This window comes from Felis catus, chromosome A3 (assembly GCF_018350175.1).
Source record: "Felis catus isolate Fca126 chromosome A3, F.catus_Fca126_mat1.0, whole genome shotgun sequence".
Taxonomy (NCBI): Eukaryota; Metazoa; Chordata; class Mammalia; order Carnivora; family Felidae; genus Felis; species Felis catus.
In genome coordinates, this window is record NC_058370.1 from 43,085,915 (window position 1) to 43,103,879 (window position 17,965).

A 17,965-nucleotide genomic window follows, 5' to 3' on the forward strand; every position below is an offset into this window, starting at 1 on the left:
GAGCCTGCTTGGGATTCTCTCTCTCCCTCTTTCTCTGCCCCTCCCCCCTCTCCAAAATAAATAAATAAACTTAAAAAAAAAAGGGTGTGTGGGGGGAGAGTTACAAAAGTGACAAAAGAGCTGAAAACCTAAACAGGGAAGGGCAAAGCAACCCAGAGATTAGAAGTAGCAGGAAAATGCTACTTTCCCAGGGCTCAAGGGACAAAGGAAGGGAGGGGATTATCAGAGGCTGGAACCATGACCTGCAGGAGCTAGAACCATGTCCAGCAGGAGCTAGAACTGTGGAGAAAACACAGCCATTACTGGAGACACCCCCGGAAGCAGAGAGGGCTGCAGAGAGCTTTACCCCTCTCCCATCTTCCGACCACCAGTATCTCACCAGGGCCTCCCATTGGCTGAACCTACAGGACGTTGGGGTGCAAGGCAGCCTGGGAAATGTAGTCCACAGGGTCAGGCTTCTGCAACACAGAGCAGGAAAGGATAAGGAATGGATAGAGTGTCATGTGGGAAAATGACAGGCTCTACTGCCTTCATTTTATGATGGGGATGAAAAAGTCTCTCAGGCCTTACTCGAGGGCAGGAAATTGCCTCAGCTGACATCTTTGAGTCTCTTCTGATCCATACAGCAACAGAGAGGGTGAGCAGGAGGGAGAATTGGAAGTCACTCAATCTGTGGCCTGGAAAACAAGGATGTATGGACTCCCAACACTTGACGTTCCTTGCACAGTGGTTCTTGAGTGGCCCTGCCATCAAGGCTGAAACTAGCTCCACATCAGCAGGAGTGGATAGCCAGCATTTGGGGTGAATAACAGCAGCAGTTGCTCTTGATGAAGAATCTACTAGTCTAGGCGCTAAGCTTCATGCCATAGGTGGATTATTTTGTTTAATTCTTTTTTTTTTTATTAATGCTTTTTCTTTCTTTATTTCTTTTGAGAGAAAAAGAGCAGGGGAGGGGCAGAGAGAGAGAGACAGAGAATCCCAAGCAGGCTCCATGCTGCCAGCACAGAACCTAACGTGTGTTCAAATGCGCAAACCGTGAGATCATAACCTAAGCTGAAATCAAGGGTTGGACGCTTAACCGGCCGAGCCACCCAGCACCCCTCCTTTTAACAACCTTTTTTTAACAACCCTTTAAGATAAGCAACAAGGGTGTCCCCATAAAACGCTGAAAAAAATTATAGAAAAATTATAGAAAAAAAATGTGTCCCAGGTGTCCACAAATAACTGAACAAAGTCAAAGTCCTGAAACTGAAAAATGAGAACATCCCAGAAGTTCTGAGTATGCAGTGTGGCTGCTTGAGACCAAATGAGACCTTCAGGTCAACATAGTTTTTTATTAAGTACAAAGAAAAAACTTAACTTCTGGGTATGTTCTTTTTTTTTCTTCCTTTCTTTTAAAAAAAATTTTTTTTCATGTTTATTTATTTTTGAGAGAGACAGAGACAGAATGTGAGTGGGTTGGGGCAGAGACAGAGGGAGACACAGAATCTGAAGCAGGCTCCAGGCTCCGAGCTGTCAGCACAGAGCCCGACCCAGGGCTCGAACTCACAAGTTGTGAGTTCATGACCTGAGCTGAAGTCGGTTGCTCAACCAACTGAGCCACCCAGGTGCTCAGTATGTTCTCAGTATGTTCTATACAATAAAGCATCCGTCGTCACTCTATATGTTTTCATTGAATAGTTAGTTAATATTGAATGTGATTCACCATTGGAAAAGTTTCACATGACATAATATAAAATATGGAGAAGGAAATGGAAAATATGGAGGAAGAAATGGAAGATCGGAGAGAGGTAGAGTAACCTGCCCAGGGTCACACAGCTTGTCAGTGAGAGACATCATATCCCTCGGCGGAGTGATTGCTAATTAACTCTCTACCTATCATTGACATTTCCCCACCTGACCAGTCAGGTTCAAAGCTCCTGCTCCCTGAGCTGAGGTGGGTGGGGAAGGGGGACGATGTTGGATGTTTATGTTCTGGCAGCATCCTGAGCCAGATACAAACTGGGAGAGTGTGGTGACATCAACACGGTCACGTCAGCACAAGAAGTATGCTGTGTGCTAACAAAACAGGGTGAGTATATACCTCCGGTGGTATAGTGAACAGTCAACTGTCAGAAATCTCTCCAGCTCTCCCTGGCTTTTCCCTTTAAACCAAGAAAAAGACCACCTCATAAAGGAACTGTGGAGCTCTCCAGTCTCCCTGGTTATACACAGGCCCAAGGTCACACAGCTGGGGAGAGGAAAACCACAGAACGCCACCGCACACAGCTGCAAATCTGTTTCAGGGCCTGCTTCCTCTCTCTTTCTCCAGAAAGCCTCTTTGCTACTACCGAGTTTTGACAGTCAAACCTAGAGGGCCCAGAGGGCGAGGTTTGGTTCTTCACACACTCCTTCGTAGGTTACAAGCAAGCTTTTACTTGTGAACTGAAAGTTTTCAGTTTAAAAAAGAAATCAATTAAGTTTTAAGACCTGGCTCTCTCCCTCCTCCCCACTCCAAATATGTGGATTTCTTCTTTTTCCACCTCCCCCGAAATATGTTTATATTCTATGGCCAGAAGACAGAAATTTGCGAGTGTCCCCATTCCTGGTGAGACATTTCCCGGGAAGGGCAGTGAAGTCTTCACTGCTCAGGGGGAAAAGGGCAGCTCCAGCCGTGGGGCTGCATGGGCCAGGCAAAGTCAAAGCGGAGAAGGGCTCATCCCAGTTGGGGTCTGTGGTCTCCGACTGTAGGCCTCTTTTCGGGCTCTCCCATCAGGGAGCTGTGGGACTCCTTCCCACAGCCTATAGGAATAGGCTGTGTTAGGGGAGGATTAATACTATTAATACTCTGCCACAACTCAGGTACCGCAGGGGTCAGTGGTGCTGATACCTAGAGTTCTGGCTCATAGCTAATGAGCTGTAGCGGACAGGAGGCTAATTCTACCTCATTCAGAGATAGACAATCCAGCTGAGAGCTAAGCTACTTCTACTTTTTAAAAATTTTTTTTAAACTTTTTTATTTTTTTAAAATTTACATCCAAATTAGTCAGCATATACTGAAGCCATGATTTCAGGACTAGATTCCTTAGTGCCGCTTACCCATTTAGCCCATCCCCCCTCCCACAACCCCTCCAGCAACCCTCAGTTTGTTCTCCATATTTACGAGTCTCTTCTGTTTTGTCCCCCTCCCTGTTTTTCTATTATTGTTGTTTCCCTTCCCTTATGTTCATCTGTTTTATCTCCTAAAGTCCTTATATGAGTGAAGTCATATGATTTTTGTCTTTCTCTGACTAATTTCACTTAGCATAATACCCTCCAGTTCCATCCATGTAGTTGCAAATGGCAAGATTTCATTCTTTTGATTGCCGAGTAATACTCCATTGTGTATATATACCACATTTTCTTTATCCATTCATCCACCGATGGACATTTGGGCTCTTTCCATGCTTTGGCTTTTGTTGATAGTTCTGCTATAAACATGGGGGTGCATGTATCCCTTCAAAACAGCACAGCTGTATCCCGTGGATAAATGCCTAGTAGTGCAATTGCTGGGTCGTAGGGTAGTTCTATTTTTAGGTGTTTTTTTTTTTTAATTTTTTTTTCAACGTTTATTTATTTTTGGGACAGAGAGAGACAGAGCATGAACGGGGGAGGGGCAGAGAGAGAGGGAGACACAGAATCGGAAACAGGCTCCAGGCTCTGAGCCATCAGCCCAGAGCCTGACACGGGGCTCAAACTCACAGACCGCGAGACCGTGACCTGGCTGAAGTCGGACGCTCAACCAACTGTGCCACCCAGGCGCCCCTATTTTTAGTTTTTTGAGGAACCTCCATACTGTTTTCCAGAGTGGCTACACCTGCCTACATTGCCACCAACAATGCAAAAGAGATCCTCTTTCTCCGCATCCTCGCCAACATCTGTTGTTGCCTGAGTTGTTAATGTTAGCCACTCTGACAGGTGTGAGGTGGTATCTCATTGTGGTTTTGATTTGTATTTCCCTGATGATGAGTGATGTTGAGCATTTTTTCATGTGTTGGTTGGCCATCTGGGTGTCTTCCTTGAAGAAGTGTCTATTCATGTCTTTTGCCCATTTCTTCACTGGACTATTTGTTTTTGGGGTGTTGAGTTTGATAAGTTCTTTATAGATTTTGGATACTAATCCTTTATCTGATATGTCATTTGCAAATGTCTTCTCCCATTCTGTCGGTTGCCTTTTAGTTTTGCTGATTGTTTCCTTCACTGTGCAGAAGGTTTTTATTTTGATGAGGTCCCAGTAGTTGATTTTTGCTTTTGTTTTTCTACTTTTTAAAAATTTTTTAATGTTTATTTTATTTTTGAGAGAGAAAGAGAGAGAGAGAGAGCACAAGCAGGGGAGGGATAGAGAAAGAGGGAGACACAGAATCCGAAGCAGGCTCCAGGCTCTGAGCGGTCAGCACAGAGCCCAGTGCAGGGCTCGAACCCACAAACTGTGAGATCATGACCTGAGCCGAAGTCAGATGCTTAACCGACTTAGCCACCCAGGTGCCCCGAGCCAAGCTACTTCTGAACGCAAGCATGGTGTTCTGTTGGTTAGCTTTTGGTGGATAACAAACCACTCCAAAGCTTAGTGGTTTAAAACAACAACCATTATTCAGCTCATGAGTCTGCAGTTTAGCCATCTAGGCTGGGCTCAGCTGGCTGACACCTTTGGTCTCAGCTGGGCTTGTTCCTACACCTTTGACCAGCTGCTGGGTTTGCTGAGCCTGGCTGATCAAGGATGGTTTGGCTGAGATGGTGGGTGTCTGCTCCATGTGACCTCTCGACTGCTCAGCAGAATAGCCTGGGCTTTATATGTGCTGGCTGGCAGGATCCCAAGACAAGAGAGGAGGTACTCAAGGCCTCTTGAGACCCAAGCTTAGAATGGTCGAAGTCATTTTCACCATATTCCAGTGGCTAAGTCAAGTCACAAGGGTAGGCCTGAATCAAGGGTTAAGAAACTGGTGCTAGCTCTTGATGGTAGAAACTGCAAGGTCACATTGCAAAGGGGCCAAGATATGGGGAGCAGAGAAGGACTGTTACCTTGTTCACAAGTGATCCTCCCCCCAGGAATTCATTCTACATTCTTTTAGGAACAGAGTAGGTGCTCCAGAAGAAAGCAAAACAAAAACAAAACATGTACTGAATAGAACAGTCCATCCAAGCAAGGATTCTGTGGCACCAGCCTTGGGTGCACCTGCTGAGTGCAAGCCTTAAGTTTCAGCAGTGGGGCTCCCTTCAGCAGTGGTGAGCTCATACCCATGAAGACTAGTTCACCACAGCCAACTGCTAGATATTTAGAAGCATGAGCCCATTGTGAAACAATCATAGCTTGAAGTTGGCCATGGTGGGAGTATTTCGACAGCACAGGAATAGGTACGCCCCACAAATCGGAGCACTATTCCTCCCAGGGAGCTGCCATATCTACACCAAACAAACGCACTCTCTTCCGATCTCATGAGTCAGGTGGGTGGATACGCAGCAAAGGAGGATTAGAACACACGAGTCAGCATGCGATGAGTGCCGTACAGGAAGCAAACTGAGAGGCTGGGGGCTTGGAGCGGAAGGGACTCAGAGTCCCCCAGGGAGGTGGAGACTAGGTTTGGCTTCAGCCAAGCCCTGCTCTCGGCTTCTCTCTGTCTTGCCTAGGAAGTGAGGTCTCTCTTCTTCCTGGGCTTGGTGTGTGGGAAGGCTGTGGTGGGGACAAGGCCCTAAGGGCCCGGCCTTGTGGAGTTTGGTTCTACGTGGGCAGCTGTGCTGAACCTTGATCACTTCAGTCTAGTTTGTCGGAGGTAGCCATTTCAAACAAAGGGTCCGTGGGGACGCCTGGCCCCAGCCTCCAGCCTCTAGTCTGCCCACCTTCACCCACAGCCTATGCCCCTGTGAGAGGACTAGACCAGCCACATCTGTCTGGAAAGGGCTCTTTGGGAAACAGTCCCATCTCCTCGAGGGTCAAGGGGTAAGGCAGTCTGGTTGAGACAAGGCCCCGGTACAAGCAGGGAGCAGGTTGGGGTGAGAGGTCTGCTGCGTCAGCGATCCAAGCAAATATTTGGCAGATCGATGCTCAAGGTTGACCTTGACAGTTCACCACCTGGGATGTCAGAAAGTGGCTTCTAGAGACTCTCTTCCACACTTCCCTTCACCGCGGGCTTCGCCGCCTTCAGGGACAGGCTTCTCTGGCGTGGGCCAGGGGCTTGCCCACCATCCCCGCCCCGAGCCTAGCGCGCCCTGCTTTGCCCACCTAACCCTAGTAGTCCCGGGACCAGTCATCTCCCTCAGCGCCAGCGGCCAGAAGAGGTAAGCATCTGGCGCCAGGCTGTGTCCTTCCCAGTGAAAGGCCCGCTCACCTGCTCTCCCCTAAGCTGCCCAGCCACACAGCCCTGACTGTCCTCCTTCTGGTGAGGACATCCCTCTCCCAGGCCCCCCCACCCCCAAGGGAAAGAGACTTGGAGGGAGCTGGACCCACATCCCCACTGCAGCTGGAGAGGGTGTCCTGCGCTTCCTCAGAAAGCTGCTGAGTGTTGCCTGGAGCCCAGAGCCAAGAGCGCAGCACTGCCTCTCAGAGCGCTTTGTTCCACTTACTGGAGGGCTAAAAATACACTGCGCTGCCACAGGCAGCCCTCCAGAGCCCAGGGGAGCCGGCAGTGGGGACTAGGTATCCTGGCACCTGGCACAATTAGAAGGAGAAACACAGGCGCTCCTTCAGCGCAGAATCCGCTGGTCCCCTGACCCCCACCCCCGCGCTCCCTTTGTCTCCAAGGCTCTCCCTTCTGTTTCTTCTTCTTGGACATGTGGGCTTCCCTGCACCCCTGCTCCACCCCTCCTTCCTTTCTCTTTCCCCAGCCTGGACCACCTTCATCCCTGGTCGGAGCCCGGGGCTGCCTACCTGACTGTGCTTTTACACGTGTCAAAACAGCAGCTCTCCTGCAAAATACCCCAGAAGCTTCAAATTCCTCTAGCAAAGCCACAATTAGCAGGAAGGCTTAAAATGAAAATCTCCTTAGCAGGCGATAACCCAGTGGCTTAAATTCAAGAACCATGTATTGACACCAGGCTTCAATTGGTCTTAATCTTCCCAGAACCTCGAGCCTCTTTGAGAGTTGAGTGGAAGCAATGGGCCCAGAAAAATTGCTTAATAAGCAGCATTCTCGAAGCAATTTTAGGGGATTTATGCATGGCACATGCCCTATCCAGGACCATCCCCCCCAACACGCATCCCCAAGTGAGGAACCCTTGAATGACTGGAAGCCAGGCACTGAGCTAGACCCTGAACTGGAAAGAGAAGAGAGGGGACTGACATGCAGGCATATAGCAGCCAACCCCATGCTTGTCGAGAAAAGCAAGATTGGGGAGTGGGGAGGAGGGCCAGGGTGTCACAAGAGTGTGAAGGAGAAGAGGGTACGTCTGAATGGGGTTTTGAAGGACAAACAAGATTTTTCCAGAGAGAAAATGTAGGATTAGAGATCTGTGGACAGAATTTGTGTTCTCAGCAGGGCATGCAAAGGAAAACGTGTCTGAAAGCTGGGACGGCCTGAGGACTGGTATAGGCTATGCAGGGCGAGTGTATCGGTTTTCTGTGGCTGTGTAACAAACCACCACACATTCAGAGGCTTAAGACAACACACACTAATCATCCTACAGTGGGTCAGGAGCGAGCACAGCTCTGCTGGGTTCTTTGCTCACTAGCTGCAAAAGGTGTCAGCTGGGGCTGTGATCCCATCTGAAGCTTAATGAGGGGAAAAATGTGCTTCCCAGTTTACGCAGGCGGTTGGCAGAATTCATTTCCCTGCAAGTGCAGGACTGAGAGTGCCAGCTTCCTCCTGACCGGAGGCTGGAGGCTGCCTTCAGCAACTTGAGGCCTCCTGCAGTTTCCAGAGGCTGCCCCCGGTTCCTCAACCCCATAGCCCAGTTCACAGCATGGCTCTTGGCTTTTTCAAGGCCAGCGGGAGAATTTCTCTCGATAAAGTCAGCTAAGACAGACTCGTCTATAACAAAACCTACTGAAGGCAGTGACACCCCCCTCGCCTTTGCCACATTCTATTGGCTAGCGGCAAGTCACAGGTTCTACGGGCACTTAAGGGGAGAAGATTATACAGGGAGGAACAGAAAGAGTGCAGAGCATGGGGCCATCTTAGAATTCTGCCTATGACAGTATGACTTAGCTGGAAAGAGGGTTGGAGTCCAATGGTGAAGCTCCTAGCAGACTATAGTTAGGAGTAAGAACTTTATTCTGTGAGCTGTAGGAAGCCACTGAAAGGGGTCGAGAAGGAAGGATAAGAGCAGAGAGGCAAAGAGGCCACTGCCCTTTTGGAAGGTAATTGCCATGCTTCAGGGGAAGAGAATGAGGAGCTGTGGCCATGGGGATGAAGAAGAAAGACCCAATATCCACCTGGCTGGCTCTCATTTCATTATGGTTTCTATTCAAATGTCGCCTGACTGGTAAGGCTGTCCCTGTCTACCTAACATCAAAGAACTATCTTCCCTCCTCCTCCCACCCCTCGCCTAGCTCTGTTGTCTCACGGCATCTACCACCATTTGTCGATGAACCCGTTTGTTGTCTTTCTCTCCCTTGTAGATTCTAAGACTCTGTCGGACTTACTGCTATATCTCCAGCCACTAGAATAGTGCCTGGGGTATAGCGCATGCTCAATCAGTATTTCCTAACTAAAATAGAATGAATGAATGAACAGGGGCAGCCGGGTGGCTCGGTTGGTTGAACATCCGGCTCTTGATTTGGGCTCAGTTCATGATGTCGAGGTTCATGGGATCAAGCCCCACGTTGGGCTCTGTGCTGACAGCGTGAAGCCTGCTTAGGATTCTTTCCTTCTCTCTCTCTCTCTCTCTCTCTCTCTGCCCCTCCCCCAGCTTATGCTCTTCCCCCCACCCCTTCAAAATAAATAAACTTGAAAAAAAAAAAAGGGATGAATGAACAAATGAATGTGTCCAAGAGATCTTCTGGGAATAGAGTTGCTAACCTGTTGGTACCAGAAGAAGGATGCATTTGTGATGCTTTAAGAGTTCCACCTTGCCAGACCGGGTGGTGGCACTCGGTGACATGGGAATGAATAGCCCAAAATGAGAAGGAGACACTGAGTTTAACTTTGGTCTAGGGGACCCCAGGTGGTTGTGAGGTCAGGCAGGTTGGGATATGGGGTGGCAAGTTGGAAATGTGAGATTCAGAGCTCATGAGGGTAGGTAGGAAACAAGAGAAATAGGGCCTGTAGTCAGTGGTAATAGGGGATAGAAGACGCAATGGGGTACATGAGAGAAGAGAACCAATTACGCACCCTGAAAGGAAGAAGGGGTCAGACTGAGAGGTAGGAGAAGATGTGGGGGTGCCACAATGCCACAAGGAGAATTCCAAGAAGGAAGGCAGGTCACGTTCACAGAGGCCGAGCGAACAAGATGAAAACTGACAGGATTTGGTGATGACCACGTGAGAGCAATCTCAGAGGGGTGCAGTTTCCAGGTCAATGGGAGGCTGAGGAGGGTCAATCGCTCCTTCAAGAAGGAGCACGGGGGTAATTCAGAGCGCGCATTTGATGGTGAGGAAGGGAGGAGGAAGAGGAGAAAAAAGGGATGGGTACAAGAATGGATGGAGGAGATTCTGGGATGGACAAAAGTTGCTGGCCTAAAAGCTCAGACTTAGCAAACTCACCCTGAATATTCTATTCCCCGCTTTGCCCCAACTCTCCCATCAGCGGGACAAGAGGAGCTGCGGAAGGAAGAGACTTGGGAAGAGAACACATTTGGGACTCTTGAACCTGCCCCTAACCTTGGGCTTGTCCCAACTGTTGAGAGAAGCTTTAAAGGGAAGGCTAAGTGGGAACTAAGGCAGCTGGGAGGGCTTCTGGACGGCGCACAGAGAACCCCGCTCTCCCCTTTTCTCTAAGATTGGAACTCAGTGCAGCCTTGTCATAGACGGCATTTTCCAAAAACAGCTGCAGCACTGTCTCCCACCACACATGCTCGTCTCCAGGGTGGCTTCGACGCTCTCTCCTTGAGAGGTGGGGTCTGTATCCCTTCACCTTGAACCCGGTGGGCCTTTATGACTCTCAACTAGTAGAGTCTGGCAGAAATGAGGTTGGGTGACCTCATCCTCACGGTTGGGCCTCACAGTTGAACAGGGCCACGCGGCTCTCCCAGGTTTCTCTCTCTTGGGACACGTGTCTTTGAAGCCCTGAGCCACGGTATAGTACATCCAGTTATCCTAAAGCCACCACAAAGAGGTACCCCCAGCCCAGCCTCAGCTGAGCTCTCAGGCCACACTTCTCACTATGATGACTCTTGACTGTGGTCTGTCTTGTTCTCTGGAGGGTTTCAAAAGACGCTGCCCCATCACTCCTGCTGTGCATTCTCTAGGAAAGCTGGCTTTATCACCCCATATACACCGTGCCCAAGACCCAGAGTAAGCAATAAGCAAGCTGGCCCCTGGAGTATCCACCCTGAGCAGGTCCTGGTGGTGGTGGGCACAGGTCACCTGCCCAGCTCCCAGATCCCCAACCACTCCACTCCAGGAAACATGGAAAATCCAGAGACCATCCCAGCCCCAGCTGTACTCCAGGAAGAAGCTGGGCAGGCAGCCCAGAATTACACAAAATGGACTTTGGGCTGATTGCCCAAGCTGGACTAACGCCTCCACCTTCTTAGAAAGGGCACTCTTGCTGGAACCAAGGCCACAGCTTGTCACGAAAGCCAGACGTTGGCAGACGGGACTGATGGGGCAGGAAGGGCCCCTTGGGGTAGATGAGGCACATCCCTGATGCCTCCCCCAGTCTGCCAGTCAGGGGAGGGGAAGGAGACCCTCAGGTGCACAGAACACAGATAATCCACATTGTTACAGGCCGCCCGGCTGCTTCTGAGAATGGACTTTAAGGTATTTGGGACTCATCCTCCACAACCTCGCCCTCAGCAGTGACACAGTTTGGAAGCGTAACGAGATGGTGCTCCTCGAGGCAAAACTGAGAAGTCAGAACCAGGAAAGAATGACTTCATATCCTGTACTTGTGTTAGGATACATGTAACCCGTACCTCTGCGGCATTTAAGGTAGGATTTGGCTGATTACGTAAATCGCTTTATTCTCAATTATCCATTTGTCAATATCTATTCATGGAGCATCTACTGTGTGTCAAGCACCATAAGAAAAAGACATCTTTTCATAAATAAATAGGTGTGTGGACAGGCAAAGGACACCTCTAGAACAGCGGTTCTCAACCAGGGTCCCCAGGGACATTTGTCAATGCCTGTGGACATTTTTGACATTTGTAGGCAGAGGCCAGGGTCTCTGCTAAATATCCTACAATGCACAGGACAGCCCCCACTGAACAGAGGATCATTTGGTCTGTACTGACCTTCTCACTGAGTGCATGTAATACCTATTTTTTTTTTCAAAGAATAACTGTGCCTCAGGCTGGCCCTAAGTATTTGCTGGTCTTCTCCGGACTGTAGAGAGAGAAACTTGAAGAGGAGGGCAAACCAAGGACGGCACAATGCCTGGTGCCTATAGCCAGTGAGCCCATCCTAGCCTCCTCTAAACCAGGGTTTCTCAGCATCGGCACCACTGACATTATAAACCAGATCATTTTGTCTTGTGGGAGCTGTCCTGCGCACTGTAGAATGTTTAGCAACTTCTACCCCGGCTTCTACCTACTAGATGCCAGTGGTGCCCTCCCCCCTCCACCCCCGTCATGGCAAATAAAAATTTTCCTGATATTTCCAAATGTTCCATGGGGACAAACTCACCCCTGGTTGGGAACCACTGTGCTAGAACCACCCTGTGCAAATCCAAACACAAAGAAGTTTCCATTCACTGACCTCTCGAACTTACAGTCCAGCTGAATCCTCAACTCGACAAATAACCACACAAACAGGCCCAAGGACATAAAGAGAGTGGACGGTATGCAGAGCAAAGGGTTGGAGGAATGCAAGCTGCCTGTGGGAAGGGCTGCTCACAGATCTCTGGGGGTGGAAAGGGGCCTCAGGGCTCCTCTGAACCATCGGCCCATTTCACAGAGGAGGAAATAGGGCAGGAGGCAATGCGGCCAAAGTCACACAGTGAATGATGGCCAGGTGAAGCTGAGATGACTCTATCCCCTGTAGCATCCCACGATGTCCCTGGGGGATTTTCCTTGTTCTTCACTCGCTGGCTCCGTGGGTAACCCGGAGTCTCCTGGTACGCGCCGCTCAAAAGTGATCACTATGATGGCACATAACCAGTATCATGTGTTTGGGGTATTCACGCTGTCTTTCTAGATAAGCAATATCTCAGCTGTTCTCAGCTGCACAGCAGCAGGCTCCCATGGGAACCAGCTTGTTTGTGGACCCACAGAGGTGTCTCCCGGGGGGGGGGGGGAGGATTGCGCCAGCAGCTGGCTGGAGCAGACCCAGGAAATGTCCTCCGTCACTGTGGCTGTGCCCCCTTCTGCAGCCACACGCAGCTGAGACCTAGGGAACCCCAGTTTGTGACAAAACTCTCTGACTTCTCCACAGAAGAGAGCAGCAGAAAGGAATGGCATGAGAACCAAAATCCACCTTGTTTCAACTTCTTGTAAAAGGCAGGTCAGGGGGCACCTGGGTGGCTCAGTCGGTTGAGCATCTGACTTTGGCTCGGGTCATGATCTCACGGTTCGTGGGTTCGAGTCCTGCGTGGGGCTCTGTGCTGACAGCTCGGAGACTGGAGCCTGCTTTGGATGCTGTGTCTCCCTCTCTCTCCTCCCCTCCGCTTGCACGCTCTCTCTCTCTCTCTCTCTCTCTCTCTCAAAAATAAATAAACATTAAAAAGCAGGTCAGGTTGAGCGTGGCCTTGGGCAATGAAATCAACAAAGCCCATTCGTCTCTTCTTTCCTTCTGGTGTGAAAAGCTGGTTGCCTTCCCACAGTTAAAAACCCAGGCTTTGGAGCCCGACTGCCTGGCTTTGTAACCCCATTCTCCTACTTCCTGGTTGTGTGATCTCAGACAAACTACTTAATCTCTCTGAGCCTGAATAACTGCATTGATAAAATAGACGTAATAACAGTGACCTCTTCATAGTAACATTGTAGTCAGCTGAGATAAAAACGTGTGATGTTCTTAGCACGTTGGCCATCTCATGGTAGCTATGAGGGACATGATTTCTGCTGCTATTATTTTATTATTAATCATAAATATAATAATAAGTACCTTACCATGGCTTGTGAGCTGATACATAGAGCCTGATACTAATTTTCACAAATGAATTCCAGTTTGGGGTCAAAAGCGTTGGAAAACTAATGTGAAATTTCTTATCATTCCTCCAACATTCCATATTGGAAAATAAAAGGGCCTTTTAAAAACATCCGAATGGGGGCGCCTGGGTGGCTCAGTCGGTTGGGCGTCCGACTTCAGCCAGGTCACGATCTCGCGGTCCGTGGGTTCGAGCCCCGCGTCGGGCTCTGGGCTGATGGCTCAGAGCCTGGAGCCTGTTTCCGATTCTGTGTCTCCCTCTCTCTCTGCCCCTCCCCCGTTCATGCTCTGTCTCTCTCTGTCTCAAAAATAAATAAACGTTAAAAAAAAATTTAAAAAAAAATCCGAATGGTGCTGTAGCTTGTCTGAACAGCTAAGACAGGATGGCCCTATTCTTGGTTTCGGCTCTTTTCCAGCTGTAGTGTTTTTCTCATTGATCAGAGAGAAATCCCCAAGGTCTGGCAAAGGAAGCTTTTAATTGCTCTGGATGGACCGATTTCTGGCATAGCTGCTCAAGCATATAATTGAGTAAGAGAGAGAGAGAGAATGAATCACTTTAGATTATTTTGAGATAAATATACAGTCAGACCTCCCCGTTTCTGACCAGACCTAAAAGATACCCCAGAACCGGGCTCAGCTCTCACAAGTTCTGGGGAACAAGAACACAAAGCAGGAAGTGCATTCTCCTGATCTTTAACAAAATAATAATGGGTGAGAGTAACCATCGCTATCCTTTATCATTTGTCCTTGCCGTAGGTTGGATTTCCCCAGGAGCGGCCCCTGACACAAGCATTCCAGTCAATCTAGTTTATCTGGAGGGAATCCGGGAAGCTCTGGGCAGGGAATGGGAAAGTGACATAGAGAACGTAAGTCAGACAGGAGAGGATATGCTATGAAGCAGGTGACCACCGGGGCACGTGGTGCTTAATCCCCATGGGAACTGTGGGGGCCGGTGCAGAACTCGCGCTTTGAACATCCTCTCCTTCAAGGGATGAGGGAGCTGTGGGATTTATACCCCAAGTCCCCTTGGTCCTTGGGTGAGGGCTGCTCCTGGAAGGTGTTTATTCCGGCCATCACCAGTGCAGGCAGCCAGAGGAAGCCCCCCCACCCCCCGCCCTGGGGCAGAGTCACAAGGAGTATCTGGAAAGGGGGTGCTGCCGGGGACAATAAAAGACAATCCCCACATACCATGATCCCCCCATTTCCCCACTCAAAATATCCAAAGGCATTATGACCTAGTTGATATGTAATCTTTTTAAAAGTAGATGAAATATCTGTTTCTAACGATTGATTATTTACGGTACATGCCTACAATCACATGTGTGATAATATGTTAACTTAGTGCTGTCTTCACCCTGGGCCCCTGACTCCATATCTTGCCAGCTCTTCCAACTCATCTTGGTGCTCAGGGTCCTCATCATCATCAAAGCCACCTTCTGAGTCATTGGAGTGTCTGAGTGCATCTTCTACCCTCCCCTCTCAGTTCTGGCAATACAGCATTTTTGGAATCTGGAGGATGCTTTGGGTGGCATTTTCATCCCAAGCCGGGAGAGCCTCTTTGCATAACATTGGGGCAGCTGTTGTTCCATTCATCCCAGAGGTGTCAGTGTGCTATCTCCATAAAGTAACCACTGATGGTGGCTTTCTTACTGTCCTTGGTTACACTCCCTTTGCAAAGCTATGACGCCACCCCCTTGGGGACTGGGTCTTACCTGCTTTTTATCAATTTCTTCAGATGACCTTAGTGAGCGGCCAGAGTGACCACCAAGAGGGGTTGTTTCAGGTGGCGTGTCTCACCCAAATAGCACCTGTCTGTTCACAATAAAGTAACGGAGAGCACCCCGTGCCAGGAAAGATTGTGCGAGGTAATTTTTGAAAATAAAGAACTTCCTGGGGCACCCGGCTGGCTCAGTCGGTTAAGTGTCCGACTCTTGATCTCCACTCAGGTCTTGATCTTGGAATTATGAGTTCAAGTCCTGTGTTGGGCTCCATGCTGGGGGTGGAGCCTTCTAAGAAAAGAGGGCAAAAGCAAAAAGGAAAGGGAAAGGGAAGGGAAGGGAAGGGAAGGGAAGGGAAGGGAAGGGAAGGGAAAGAGGAGAGGAGAGGAGAGGAGAGGAGAGGAGAGGAGAGGAGAGGAGAGGAGAGGGGAGGGGAGGGGAGGGGAGGGGAGAAGTGAAGGGAAGGGAAGAGGAGAAGGGAAAGGAAGGGAAGGGAGAAGAGCTTCTTATCCCAGGGATCATCTGGGGAGTAGGGAACTTCATGGTGTATCCAAAATAGTGGTCCTGATGGTTATACACATAAACTCATCTAATCTTCACAACCACCCCACAAGGTAGACTCTCGTGTCATTCTCATGTCACAGATGGAGACACTGAGGCCCTGAGTGGTTCAGAGAGCAGTGAAGTGACAGCCATGGATGTGGACGCAGCAGGTGCATGCTCTCCCCATCACCACACTGCCAGCTGACAGGTGAGCATAGCCATGTCCTCGTGGGTACCTGGTAGACTCTCTTACCCATCAAGAAACTGTGGGGGAGGGGAGGGGCGCCTGGGTGGCTCAGTCGGTTGAGCATCTGACTTCGGCTCAGGTCATGATCTCACAGTTCATGGGTTCAAGCCCGGCATCGGGCTCTGTGCTGATAGCTCAGCACCTGGAGCCTGCTTTGGATGCTGTGTGTCCCTCTCTCTCTGCCCCTCCACTGCTCATGCTCTCGCTCGTGCTCTCTCTCTAAAAAATAAATAAACTTTAAAAAGAGAAGAAAACCTGGGGAGGCGGGAGCCTCAGCTGACCCAGCAGTGTGGCGGGGTCCTCTCTCTCCTGCCCCTGGTCTTCCAGAGCTAGGGAAGCAAGAGACAACCTCCAGCACTCCAGCTGAAAACCTCTGTGAGGAAACGCAAAGATCGTTCTCTGTATGCAGGGATCTGGGGCTCCTTCCAAAAATGAGGCCCAAGACCATTTCATATGGGCAAGCAAGTGTCTGCAAGCGTTTTAAAAAAAGGACAAAACAGAAAAACCTCAACTCCCCGTTTCCTTTCTCTCTTGCTGGTCAGTCAGTCACACTTGGGGTATTTGCTGACTGACCGAGCAGAACTGGAGAGGACAGTAAGGAAGAGGAGGAATTCAGCACGGTGTCCGAGGAAGACTGACGGCCTTGGAGCCACACAGGGCTGAGTTCAACACCCTTCCCTCTGCCCCCCCCCCGCCTCAGCCAACAGCCCTGTGAACACTACCGTGCCACACACCGTGGAAAATTAAAGGATGGTAGAGAAAGAGAATCATCACCGAATGCAAAGAGAGAGAAAGACAAAAACACGTAAAACCACAATAATCGGGGCACCTGGGTGGCTCAGTTGGTTGAGCATCTGCCTCTTGATTTCGTCTCAGCTCATGATCTCATGGTTTGTGGGATCAAGCCCCGAGTCAGCCTCCACGCGGAGCATGGAACCTTCTTGGGATTCTCTGTCTCCCACTGTCTCTGCCCCTCCCCCACCAATAAATAAATAAACTGGAAAAAAAAAACCCACAGAGTAATCATAATAGCCCTGCATGCACTTTATGTGTGCACTGTGTTTGGGACAGGCCTTCTTGTCATCAGCATTTTACAGATGAGGAAACTGAGTCTCTGGGACATGAAGGAATTTTCCCAAAGTCACATTGAAAAGGCAGTGGGGCGATTGGAACCCAAGTCTCACTGGAAGCAGAAGAGAGAAGGGAGGGATGGTGAGGGCCCTGGGGGGCTGCATGGCATAGACTGGGTCCCTCGAGTTGGGGGTGGGGAGGTGCCTGGGTGGAGAAAAGAAAGTCATTTCGGCAGTGATGGGGAGCCAGACACCTGGCTTCCTGCCCTTGCCCAGGCAGGGTCCTCTCTGCCAAACCCCAAGAGCGTCCCTTGGGTGACAGATGGTATGCCTGTCTGCCAGAACTCCTCCTCCTCACCACACTGGAGAGCAGTCCGGTCCAGGCTGGGCACCAACAGCCGGGTCACGTGGAGGAGAGCCCTCGTCTCACCAGGCCTGGGGGTCGAGGGTGCCCGCTGGCCACATTTGCGCCCCTGGGTCCCGGGTAGAATCTCCCACCTCTGGAAACCAAGATGTGAGATGAGCTAAGAGCAAGAAACCAGAGAGAAAGAACAGCGCCCCAGTAAAGAGAAGACAGGGACCCGTTCTCCCCCAAATCGCCTGTGAGAGGGGGCACCTTGGAGCCACAGGCTGCTGAATTCCCACGCAAAGCCGTGGGCATCCCAGCGCACCTGGAGGTCTCACTGGAAGGCCGCCCTTGGCCTTGCTCTCACATCTCTTCACAGCTGTGATGTGCAGAGTTCTCAAGGGCAGGGTTTCAATTTTGCAAATGGACCTTCAGAAAATTGTGCCTCCCGGCTCCCTGCGGCCAGCCACGTCAGCAAAACATACCCCTGAAGAGCGGTCTGCGGCCAGCAAAGCCGGGAAGCGGCCCAGAAGCCGACTCGGGATGCTCTGTTTTAAATTAGCCGACGGCCGTGCCCTCCCACTGGTGACAGTAACCAGATTTGGGGGTAAGCAGGACTGCCCCGTTTTATGAACATCTGAAGGACAGTCCCCAAACCATACCATGACACTCGGACCATCTTCCAGGCCACACGGCACCTCCAGCTCCTGAGGCTCAGTGTCCTCAGGAGGAAAATGAGAGGATCACGCGAGGTGGCTTCTGTGACCCTGTCCACTTTGGACAGTCTCTAATTCCAGTGTTTCCCTCTGCCTCTTCGGTAATGTCTCCACGAGATCTGCTAGGCCG

At 50.2% G+C, this 17,965-nt stretch overlaps 1 long non-coding RNA gene across 2 annotated transcripts; it reads left to right on the forward strand.

The window, feature by feature from the left end:
* Positions 1-10,640: 10,640 nt before the first annotated feature.
* Positions 10,641-16,574, forward strand: LOC109498578. Of its 2 annotated transcripts, XR_002155403.2 has the most exons (5): positions 10,641-11,041; positions 13,952-14,061; positions 14,931-15,060; positions 15,558-15,664; positions 16,246-16,574. It is a non-coding gene; the product is annotated as an uncharacterized LOC109498578 (long non-coding RNA). The 2 variants fall into 2 exon arrangements; XR_002155402.2 differs by lacking the exon at positions 13,952-14,061 and having other exon boundaries at positions 10,643-11,041.
* The last annotated feature ends 1,391 nt before the right edge of the window (positions 16,575-17,965 follow it).